A 9,471-nucleotide genomic window follows, 5' to 3' on the forward strand; every position below is an offset into this window, starting at 1 on the left:
AAAACACTCTATTCAGAGGGCTACAGAGCAGGTGTTTGTTTATTCAGCTGGGAGTGAGGTGAATCTCTTCCGAACCTCACTCAATGTTGTTTTGCCTTCTGTTTGATTTAAAATGTAAAGCCACAGTTACAAGGTATCATTAGGATACTCATATTTGTGTAAAGCTGTGTCACGGTTCTATGAGATTTTGTTGATTTCACACCCGCGTCAGTTTCTTTGTGATCCTCAGTCTTCTGGTGGTCTTTTGATGAAGACTTCTTTAGTCTTCCTTACGTTTGAACTTTTTTGCCTCTGTCTTCAGGACTTGTCTGGTGCGTCTTGGGTTTTTTCAGCCTATTATGGTTTTAGTTAATTTTGCAGTTTGCAAGATTTATTACGATTTGCTGTTTTGGTCTTGATGGTGCTTGCTATGTCACTGGCTTGTTTCCCCTGCACATCTTGGTACAATATTACTTGTTACCATTACTTGATACAATATAACGTGTAGCCTTCTGTTACATACGGCTTAGGATTCAGATGCTGCTTGTGCTCCTCTGAGGGGGAATATGAGAGTCGTTTGAGGGGAGGCAGGTGCCCCGTGTTCCTCTGAGGAGACATGAGAGTCACTGCAGGGATGGCAAATGCCCTGCATGCTGCTAAGGGGACACAAAGGTGATTTGAGGGGGAGGCAGGTGCCTCAGGTGCGGCTGAGGAACCTGTGAGAGAGGCATGCGGTGTACCCTGCATGTAACTGAGGTGCTGGCAGATGCTGAGCATGCCACTGAGGGGGTTTGAAGATCTCAGTGGGCAGGTGGATGAGGGCTGTGTTGCTGAGGGGCACCGCAGGGCGCTGTTCCCGTCCGGGGCAGTGCCCGCGCCCCTCATCCGCGCGAGGGCGGGAACTCGAAGCCCCTGCGGCCGCTAGGGGGCGACCCCGCCCCTCAGGTCCCCTCAGCGCTGAGGGCGGGAACTCGAAGCCCCTGCGGCCGCTAGGGGGCGACCCCGCCCCTCAGGTCCCCTCAGCGCTGAGGGCGGGAACTCGAAGCCGCTGCGGCTGCCGCTCTCAGCGAGGCGTCAGGCAGGGAGCCACCCGCGGGCCGGGAGGCGCCCTCGGGCAGTCCCTGGAGTGAGGCAGAGGAGGAATGGACGGCCCTCACGCGTCTGCACGGTGTTTCGGTTTGCGGGAGGAAGAGATGAGGTAAGTCAGAGGGGAGAAAAAGAACTTCATGGGGGAGGAATGCTGGAATTCCCTGGCATCACCTGGAGAGCACGGAATGAACATTTTGGGGTAAAATTGAGGAGTGTGGGAACAAAAGCTGCAGTAATCTGTGGCAATCATGTGGTGAACATTTTTTGGAAGAAAAACCTATCTCTAGGGGAGAAGATTAGTTTGGGGGAAAGGTCTGAGGTAATTTGGAGAGGTTGGGCAGAGAAAATTTTGTGATAACACCTGAGGTCATTTTTAATGGCCAGAATGACCATTTTGGGGGGTACAATGTAAGGTAATCTGCAAGGGACTGACAGAATACTTGGAAAGAAATCCTGAGGTAATCTGTAAGGACCACAGTGAGCAATGAGGGAGAGGTTGCTCTCCAGGTGATGCTAAGGGGATGTGAGGGTCACTGAGGGAATATGAGTGTAAACCCCGTGTGCTGCTGAGGGACCACGAGTGTTCCTGAGGGGAGGTAGATGTGAAGCCCAAAGCTGGGTAAGAAAACAAAACACTCTATTCAGAGGGCTACAGAGCAGGTGTTTGTTTATTCAGCTGGGAGTGAGGTGAATCTCTCTTCCGAACCTCACTCAATGTTGTTTTGCCTTCTGTTTGATTTAAAATGTAAAGCCACAGTTACAAGGTATCATTAGGATACTCATATTTGTGTAAAGCTGTGTCACGGTTCTATGAGATTTTGTTGATTTCACACCGCGTCAGTTTCTTTGTGATCCTCAGTCTTCTGGTGGTCTTTTGATGAAGACTTCTTTAGTCTTCCTTACGTTTGAACTTTTTTGCCTCTGTCTTCAGGACTTGTCTGGTGCGTCTTGGGTTTTTTCAGCCTATTATGGTTTTAGTTAATTTTGCAGTTTGCAAGATTTATTACGATTTGCTGTTTTGGTCTTGATGGTGCTTGCTATGTCACTGGCTTGTTTCCCCTGCACATCTTGGTACAATATTACTTGTTACCATTACTTGATACAATATAACGTGTAGCCTTCTGTTACATACGGCTTAGGATTCAGATGCTGCTTGTGCTCCTCTGAGGGGGAATATGAGAGTCGTTTGAGGGGAGGCAGGTGCCCCGTGTTCCTCTGAGGGGACATGAGAGTCACTGCAGGGATGGCAAATGCCCTGCATGCTGCTAAGGGGACACAAAGGTGATTTGAGGGGGAGGCAGGTGCCTCAGGTGCGGCTGAGGAACCTGTGAGAGAGGCATGCGGTGTACCCTGCATGTAACTGAGGTGCTGGCAGATGCTGAGCATGCCACTGAGGGGGTTTGAAGATCTCAGTGGGCAGGTGGATGAGGGCTGTGTTGCTGAGGGGCACCGCAGGGCGCTGTTCCCGTCCGGGGCAGTGCCCGCGCCCCTCAGGTCCCCTCAGCGCTGAGGGCGGGAACTCGAAGCCCCTGCGGCCGCTAGGGGGCGACCCCGCCCCTCAGGTCCCCTCAGCGCTGAGGGCGGGAACTCGAAGCCCCTGCGGCCGCTAGGGGGCGACCCCGCCCCTCAGGTCCCCTCAGCGCTGAGGGCGGGAACTCGAAGCCGCTGCGGCTGCCGCTCTCAGCGAGGCGTCAGGCAGGGAGCCACCCGCGGGCCGGGAGGCGCCCTCGGGCAGTCCCTGGAGTGAGGCAGAGGAGGAATGGACGGCCCTCACGCGTCTGCACGGTGTTTCGGTTTGCGGGAGGAAGAGATGAGGTAAGTCAGAGGGGAGAAAAAGAACTTCATGGGGGAGGAATGCTGGAATTCCCTGGCATCACCTGGAGAGCACGGAATGAACATTTTGGGGTAAAATTGAGGAGTGTGGGAACAAAAGCTGCAGTAATCTGTGGCAATCATGTGGTGAACATTTTTTGGAAGAAAAACCTATCTCTAGGGGAGAAGATTAGTTTGGGGGAAAGGTCTGAGGTAATTTGGAGAAGTTGGGCAGAGAAAATTTTGTGATAACACCTGAGGTCATTTTTAATGGCCAGAATGACCATTTTGGGGGGTAAAATGTAAGGTAATCTGCAAGGGACTGACAGAATACTTGGAAAGAAATCCTGAGGTAATCTGTAAGGACCACAGTGAGCAATGAGGGAGAGGTTGCTCTCCAGGTGATGCTAAGGGGATGTGAGGGTCACTGAGGGAATATGAGTGTAAACCCCATGTGCTGCTGAGGGACCACGAGTGTTCCTGAGGGGAGGTAGATGTGAAGCCCAAAGCTGGGTAAGAAAACAAAACACTCTATTCAGAGGGCTACAGAGCAGGTGTTTGTTTATTCAGCTGGGAGTGAGGTGAATCTCTCTTCCAACCTCACTCAATGTTGTTTTGCCTTCTGTTTGATTTAAAATGTAAAGCCACAGTTACAAGGTATCATTAGGATACTCATATTTGTGTAAAGCTGTGTCACGGTTCTATGAGATTTTGTTGATTTCACACCCGCGTCAGTTTCTTTGTGATCCTCAGTCTTCTGGTGGTCTTTTGATGAAGACTTCTTTAGTCTTCCTTACGTTTGAACTTTTTTGCCTCTGTCTTCAGGACTTGTCTGGTGCGTCTTGGGTTTTTTCAGCCTATTATGGTTTTTAGCTAATTTTGCAGTTTGCAAGATTTATTACGATTTGCTGTTTTGGTCTTGATGGTGCTTGCTATGTCACTGGCTGCTTGTTTCCTGCACATCTTGGTACAATATTACTTGTTACCATTACTTGATACAATATAACGTGTAGCCTTCTGTTACATACGGCTTAGGATTCAGATGCTGCTTGTGCTCCTCTGAGGGGGAATATGAGAGTCGTTTGAGGGGAGGCAGGTGCCCCGTGTTCCTCTGAGGAGACATGAGAGTCACTGCAGGGATGGCAAATGCCCTTCGTGTTGCTGAGAGGAGAGGTACGAAGGTGGTGTGTCCGGGTGTTGCAAGAGGACCTGGTGAGAGGGGGAGGCAGGTGCCCCGGGTGTGGCAGTCTGTGCATATAGCTGTAGGTGCATGATGCAGCGGGCAATGCCGAGGGTGCCACCGAGGGAGCGTGAGGATCTCTGAGGGGGGCATGCGGGTTGCCAGTTGTGCCTGCGGGCACGGGAGAGTCCCTGATGGGGATCGGTTTGCGCCGTAAGGAACGTCCCTCCCTGAGGGTCGGGAGGGTGGGCGTATTCCCGTCCTGCGGCCGCCGCCTCCCGATTGGCACCGCAGGGCGCGGGTCCTGCACATGCGCGGTGGCCCTGCCCCGCCGTTTCTGTCAGCCGCAGAGGCGGGAATTCAAACCCGGTGTGTCCGCCCGCAGCGGCGGCCTCGCACCCCGGGCCCCTCAGCCCCGAGGGCGAAGCCGCTGGGTCCGCCGCTCTCGTCGCTGGGCGGGGGTTCCATGGGCGGGCCGGGAGGCGCCCTCGAGCCGCCCTCGGGTGAGACAAAAGAGAAATGAACGGCCGGCCTCCACGGTGTTTCACTTTGCCAGGGGTAGAGATGAGGGAACTCATAGGGGCAGCAAGAACTGCACAAGGGACCAATGCTGGAATTTCCTGGCTTCACCTGTGTGTGGGGCAAGGAGTGAACATTCTTGTGTAAAATTGAGTAGTGTGGGAACAAAAGCTGCAGTAATCTATGGAGGTCATAGAGCAGATTTTTTTTGGCAAGAAAATTACAGGGGATCTCTAGGGAAGAAAATGATTTTTGGGGAAAAGTCTGAGGTATTTTGGGGAGGTGGGGCAGAGAAAATTTTGTGATAAAACTTGAGGTAATTTAAACGGCCAGAAGAAACATTTTTGATTTGAAATCTCAGTTAATCTGCAATGAAATGAATCAAAGTAAAAAAGGAATTTCTATGGTATAGAACTTCTGAGGAGCAAAATCTGTGTTAATCTGTAGGGGATATTTTGGAGGGAAAATCTGAAGAAGCGTATGGGGAAGAGGAAAAACATTTTTGGGATAAAATCTTAGGTGACGTATAGGACATGGCTAGGGGATGATTTGGAGGGAAAATCAGAGCCTGTCTTTTGGGGGGTGCCAAAGTGAGTTTCTTGTCAGAAAACCTGAGGTAATCTAGCTAAAACTGCTAGCTAAAAGATTAACACATTCTGGATGGGTGAATTTGGGGTAATTTAGAGAGGAAAAATGACCACATTTGAGGGAGAGTGTAAAACAGCAGTAGAAGGCAGCATCTCTGATAGACAGTCTGGGATAGTTTAAAAGGGAAAGAGGTGATATTTTTAGCTGAAAGCCTCCAAGTCTTTAGAAGAGTATTATCCTGTGCATAGTGTGAGCTGCAGACAAAATCTCTTAGAAAATTCTTCTTGATGAATCCTGAGGTGCAAAATACTGCCCCACTGCTGTCTAAACTCCTCAGAGAGGAACTTCGGTAAGGGTAATACAATCCTACCATCTACTTTTATCACAGGTTTGTGCCTAAAACATTTAATAGATGCAAGTGAATTTTTTGAAGATTCTTCCTCAGAATACAGGATTGCAAACCACAGCTATTCAGGTAAACTAATATAATTTCTTAACATAAAAATGACTCAAAAGTATCTTAATCAAAAATATTTACTCCATTTAAAGACGCAATAAAAATTAGTGTAATAAAATGCCCTATCTGAAAAAAAACACTGATTATATTAAACCTACAAAAAAAACCTAATCAATGAAACTTAATGTAACACAGCCATGCTAAAAAGGCAGGAAAATCACATCTACTAATATATATGAGAGAGAAGTGAGGGGTGTCTACAATCAGGGAGGGATCATTACACACAGCACTCCAAAAACTAATATCTTGAAAAATCAACTACTATTAATTCAGGATGCCTTGCTTGCAGTTCAGCCTGTGGAATTCTTGGGTGGCGGTTCCCTGCAGGCACAGGCTCTGGAGCTTCTCAGGCCTGAGTGTGTCGTCGTGCATTGGCAGAAGCTGTGGGACGACGAGGCAAGAGCGGCAGCGTCTTCTGGCTCAAGAGCGGAACGGCGAGGCAAGAGCCAGCTTGGAGCTGAAGAGGGACACGAGGGGCCCTCTGGGCAAAGGGCTTTTCCAGGCCAGGGCACCTTCAGGGTGATGCGGCTGGCTTTGCGCTGGGCGACCTCCCTGTGCGCAGGGCTGGTCTTTGCTGTGGTTGGGCCTTTTGCCCCTGTGCTCCTCTGGCTGCCCGGAGAGAGGGGCAACCCTGTAAAGGAGGGTGAGAGCCCCTGTCTCCGCACCGGAGGGGAGAAACGGAGCTCTCCTGGCCCCCAGCCCAGCTACCCTGTAAGCAGGGCAGGGCTTTTCCCCAGCCTCGGCAGCTTTCTGCCTGCTGCTGGCCCCTGGCCAGCGTGACCCCCTGTACTCGGGGCGTGTCACAGCCCGCGTCCCTGGTGCCAGTCCTGAAGCGCTTCAGCCGCGTCGAGGCCCCTGTGGCCTCCTCTCAGTGCACGGGCAGGTCTGATGCTTTCCTCCCCGCTCTGCATCAGCAATGGCTCCCTAGAGTAGGCTGGCTGCACAGAACTTGCTCCCTCTTCTGGGACTGTCTCCCCTCCCCTGTCTCCCCCTTCCCTGTCTTCCCCTTAGTTGGTGTGAGTGAGGAAGTGTGTTGTGCTGTGCCTTAGCAACAGAGCAGTGTAGCTTAGACTTCCCAGGAGGGAAAGAGGAGCTCTGTGCAGCCACAGGCGGGTGCCCAAAATGCACGGGTGGAGAAAGCATCCGGCCTTGCCCCTGCTTTCTGAGGACGCGCGAAGCCGCTTAGCGGCAGCGTGGGCAGCGTGACCCGCCTGTAGCCAGGGCCAGGGCGTGCGCCCATGCTGCCGGTCGTGCTGGTGAGCTGCCAGCGTGCGGGCCCTGTACTCGGGGGCACGTGTCAGGACCTTGGCGGCACCCTTTGTCCCCAGGAGCAGCCCCGCCCAGGTCCCTGTAAGCAGGGCTGGGGAGGCTCCTTTAGCCAGGCAACAGGAACGAGCGCTCCCGGGCCCTTGCCAGGGGGGCAGCTTGCAGAAGTGCTGCGCCGCAGGGCGCGCTCCCGCCTTTGGCCCTGCTTCGGGCTGGCGGCCTCGTAGAGGAGGCTCCCGGGCTCTGCAGACGGCTGTGTTGCCGCGCTGCGCTGCGGCCGGGCTCCGGCCTGTCCCGAAGTGGGGCACAGGCCAGAGTCTGGTCTCCGCAGTGCTTGTTGGGGGGTGCCGGGCAGCAGGGGGCCGCCCCGTAAGTGGGGTTCCGTGCGTCCCCTGGCCTCGGCGGGCGGTTGGAGGGACCCCCTGTAATCAGGCGGGTGTCCCTGGCCCCGGTCTTTCAGAGGCGTGGGGCCAGGAGTCACGGGGCCGGGCGTGTGCCCTCCCTGTCCTCGGGGGGCTGGGCTGGCGGCCCCTCGGCTTTAAGGCCGTGAGCTCGACTGCCTGACTCTAGAGTCAGGTTCCTGTTGCCTTGGGGGAAGGCCGAGCTCTGTGGCTCCCTGGGTGTGGACCGGCCTGTAAGCAGGCTGCGGGTCTGGGAGCCTTTGTGCTCCCTTCAGCTGGCAGCCTGTGTGGGGCGCCCGCCCCGTTAGTGGGGAGCGCCCCAACTGGAGAGAAGGAGCCTCCATAGGCCTTGGGGACCAGAGCCGCCCTGTAAGTGGGGGCCAGTGCTCTGGGAGTCCGGGCACTTTGCAGTCCAGGCAGCGGCTTGAGCCCCCTGTAAGCAGGGGTGCAGCCTCTGGGCCGCTGCCTTGCGTGCCCAGCTTCATTTGCCCAGAGGGCCCGGCTCCCAGCACGGCGTGGGACTGCGCCGGACGTCGCGACGGTGAGTCAAGCTGAAGTTGGAGGCTTTTGGGCAGCTGGGGGGCGGCGTGGGTGGTGGCACGAGGATCTCACTGTGGGGCTGTTGGGTGGCAGTTCCCTTTGGGAGCTGGAGCTCCTCAGGCCTGATTGTGTCCTCGACGTTTGCAGAAGGCGTGGGACAGCAAGGCAAGAGCGAGCTGCAGGAGCGGCCTCTTCCAGCTCAAGAGTGGAACAGCGAGGCAAGAGTGAGCTTCAGCATTGGTGGCTTCGAGCTCAGGAGTGGAGCAGCAAGGTAAGAGCAGCAACTTGGAGCTGAAGTGTGAGGCATTTGGGCGGCCAAAAGGATCTGTGGGTGGCTGGTTGGGGATGTCCCTGCGGGGCTGTTGGGTGGCGGTTCCCAGCAGGCTCAGGGTCTGGAGCTTCTCAGGCCTGAGTGTGTCGTTGTCCATTGTCAGAAGCCGTGGGACGACGAGGCAAGAGTGGCAGCGTCTTCTGGCTCAAGTGTGGAATGGCGAGGTAAGAGCCAGCTTGGAGCTGAAGAGGGACACGAGGGGCCCTCTGGGCAAAGGGCTTTTCCAGGCCAGGGCACCTTCAGGGTGCCGCAGCTGGCTTTGTGCTGGGCAACCTCCCTGTGTGCAGGGCTGGGTCTTTGCTGTGCTTGGCCTTTTGCCATTGTGCTTCTTTGGCTGCCCGGAGAGAGGGACTACTCTGTAAAGGAGGGTGAGAGCCCCTGTCTCTGCACCGGAGGGGACAAACAGAGCTCTCCTGGCCCCCAGCCCAGCTACCCTGTAAGCAGGGCAGGGCTTTTCCCCAGCCTCGGCAGCTTTCTGCCTGCTGCTGGCCCCTGGCCAGCGTGACCCCCTGTACTCGGGGCGTGTCACAGCCCACGTCCCTGGTGCCAGTCCTGAAGCGCTTCAGCCCGCCGAGGCCCCTGTGGCCTCCTCTCAGCTGCACGGGCAGGTCTGACGCTTTCCTCTCCCGGTCTGCATTAGCAATGGCTCCCTAGAGTAGGCTGGCTGCACAGAACTTGCTCCCTCTTCTGGGACTGTCTCCCCCTCCCGTCTCCCCCTTCCCTGTCTTCCCCTTAGTTGGTGTGAGTGAGGAAGTGTGCTTGTGCCTTTAGCAACAGAGGCAGTGTAGCTTAGACTTCCCAGGAGGGAAAGAGGAGCTCTGTGCAGCCACAGGCGGGTGCCCAAAATGCACGGGTGGAGAAAGCATCCGGCCTTTCCCCTGCTCTCTGAGGACGGCGCGAAGCCGCTTAGCGGCAGCGTGGGCAGCATGACCCGCCTGTAGGCAGGGCCAGGGCGTGCGCCCACGCTGCCGGTGGTGCTGGTGAGCTGCCAGCGTGCGGGCCCTGTACTCGGGGCCCGTGTCAGGACCTTGGCGGCACCCTTTGTCCCCAGGAGCAGCCCCGCCCAGGTCCCTGTAAGCAGGGCGCTGGGGAGGCTCCTTTAGCCAGGCAACAGGAACGAAGTCCCCGGGCCCTTGCCAGGGGGCAGCTTGCAGAAGTGCTGTGCCGCAGGGCGCGCCCCCGCCTTTGGCACTGCTTCGGGCTGGCGCCACATGGCTGGCGGCCTCGTAGAGGAGGCTCCCGGGCTCTG

This window comes from Camarhynchus parvulus, chromosome 5 (genome assembly GCF_901933205.1).
Source record: "Camarhynchus parvulus chromosome 5, STF_HiC, whole genome shotgun sequence".
NCBI lineage: Eukaryota > Metazoa > Chordata > Aves > Passeriformes > Thraupidae > Camarhynchus > Camarhynchus parvulus.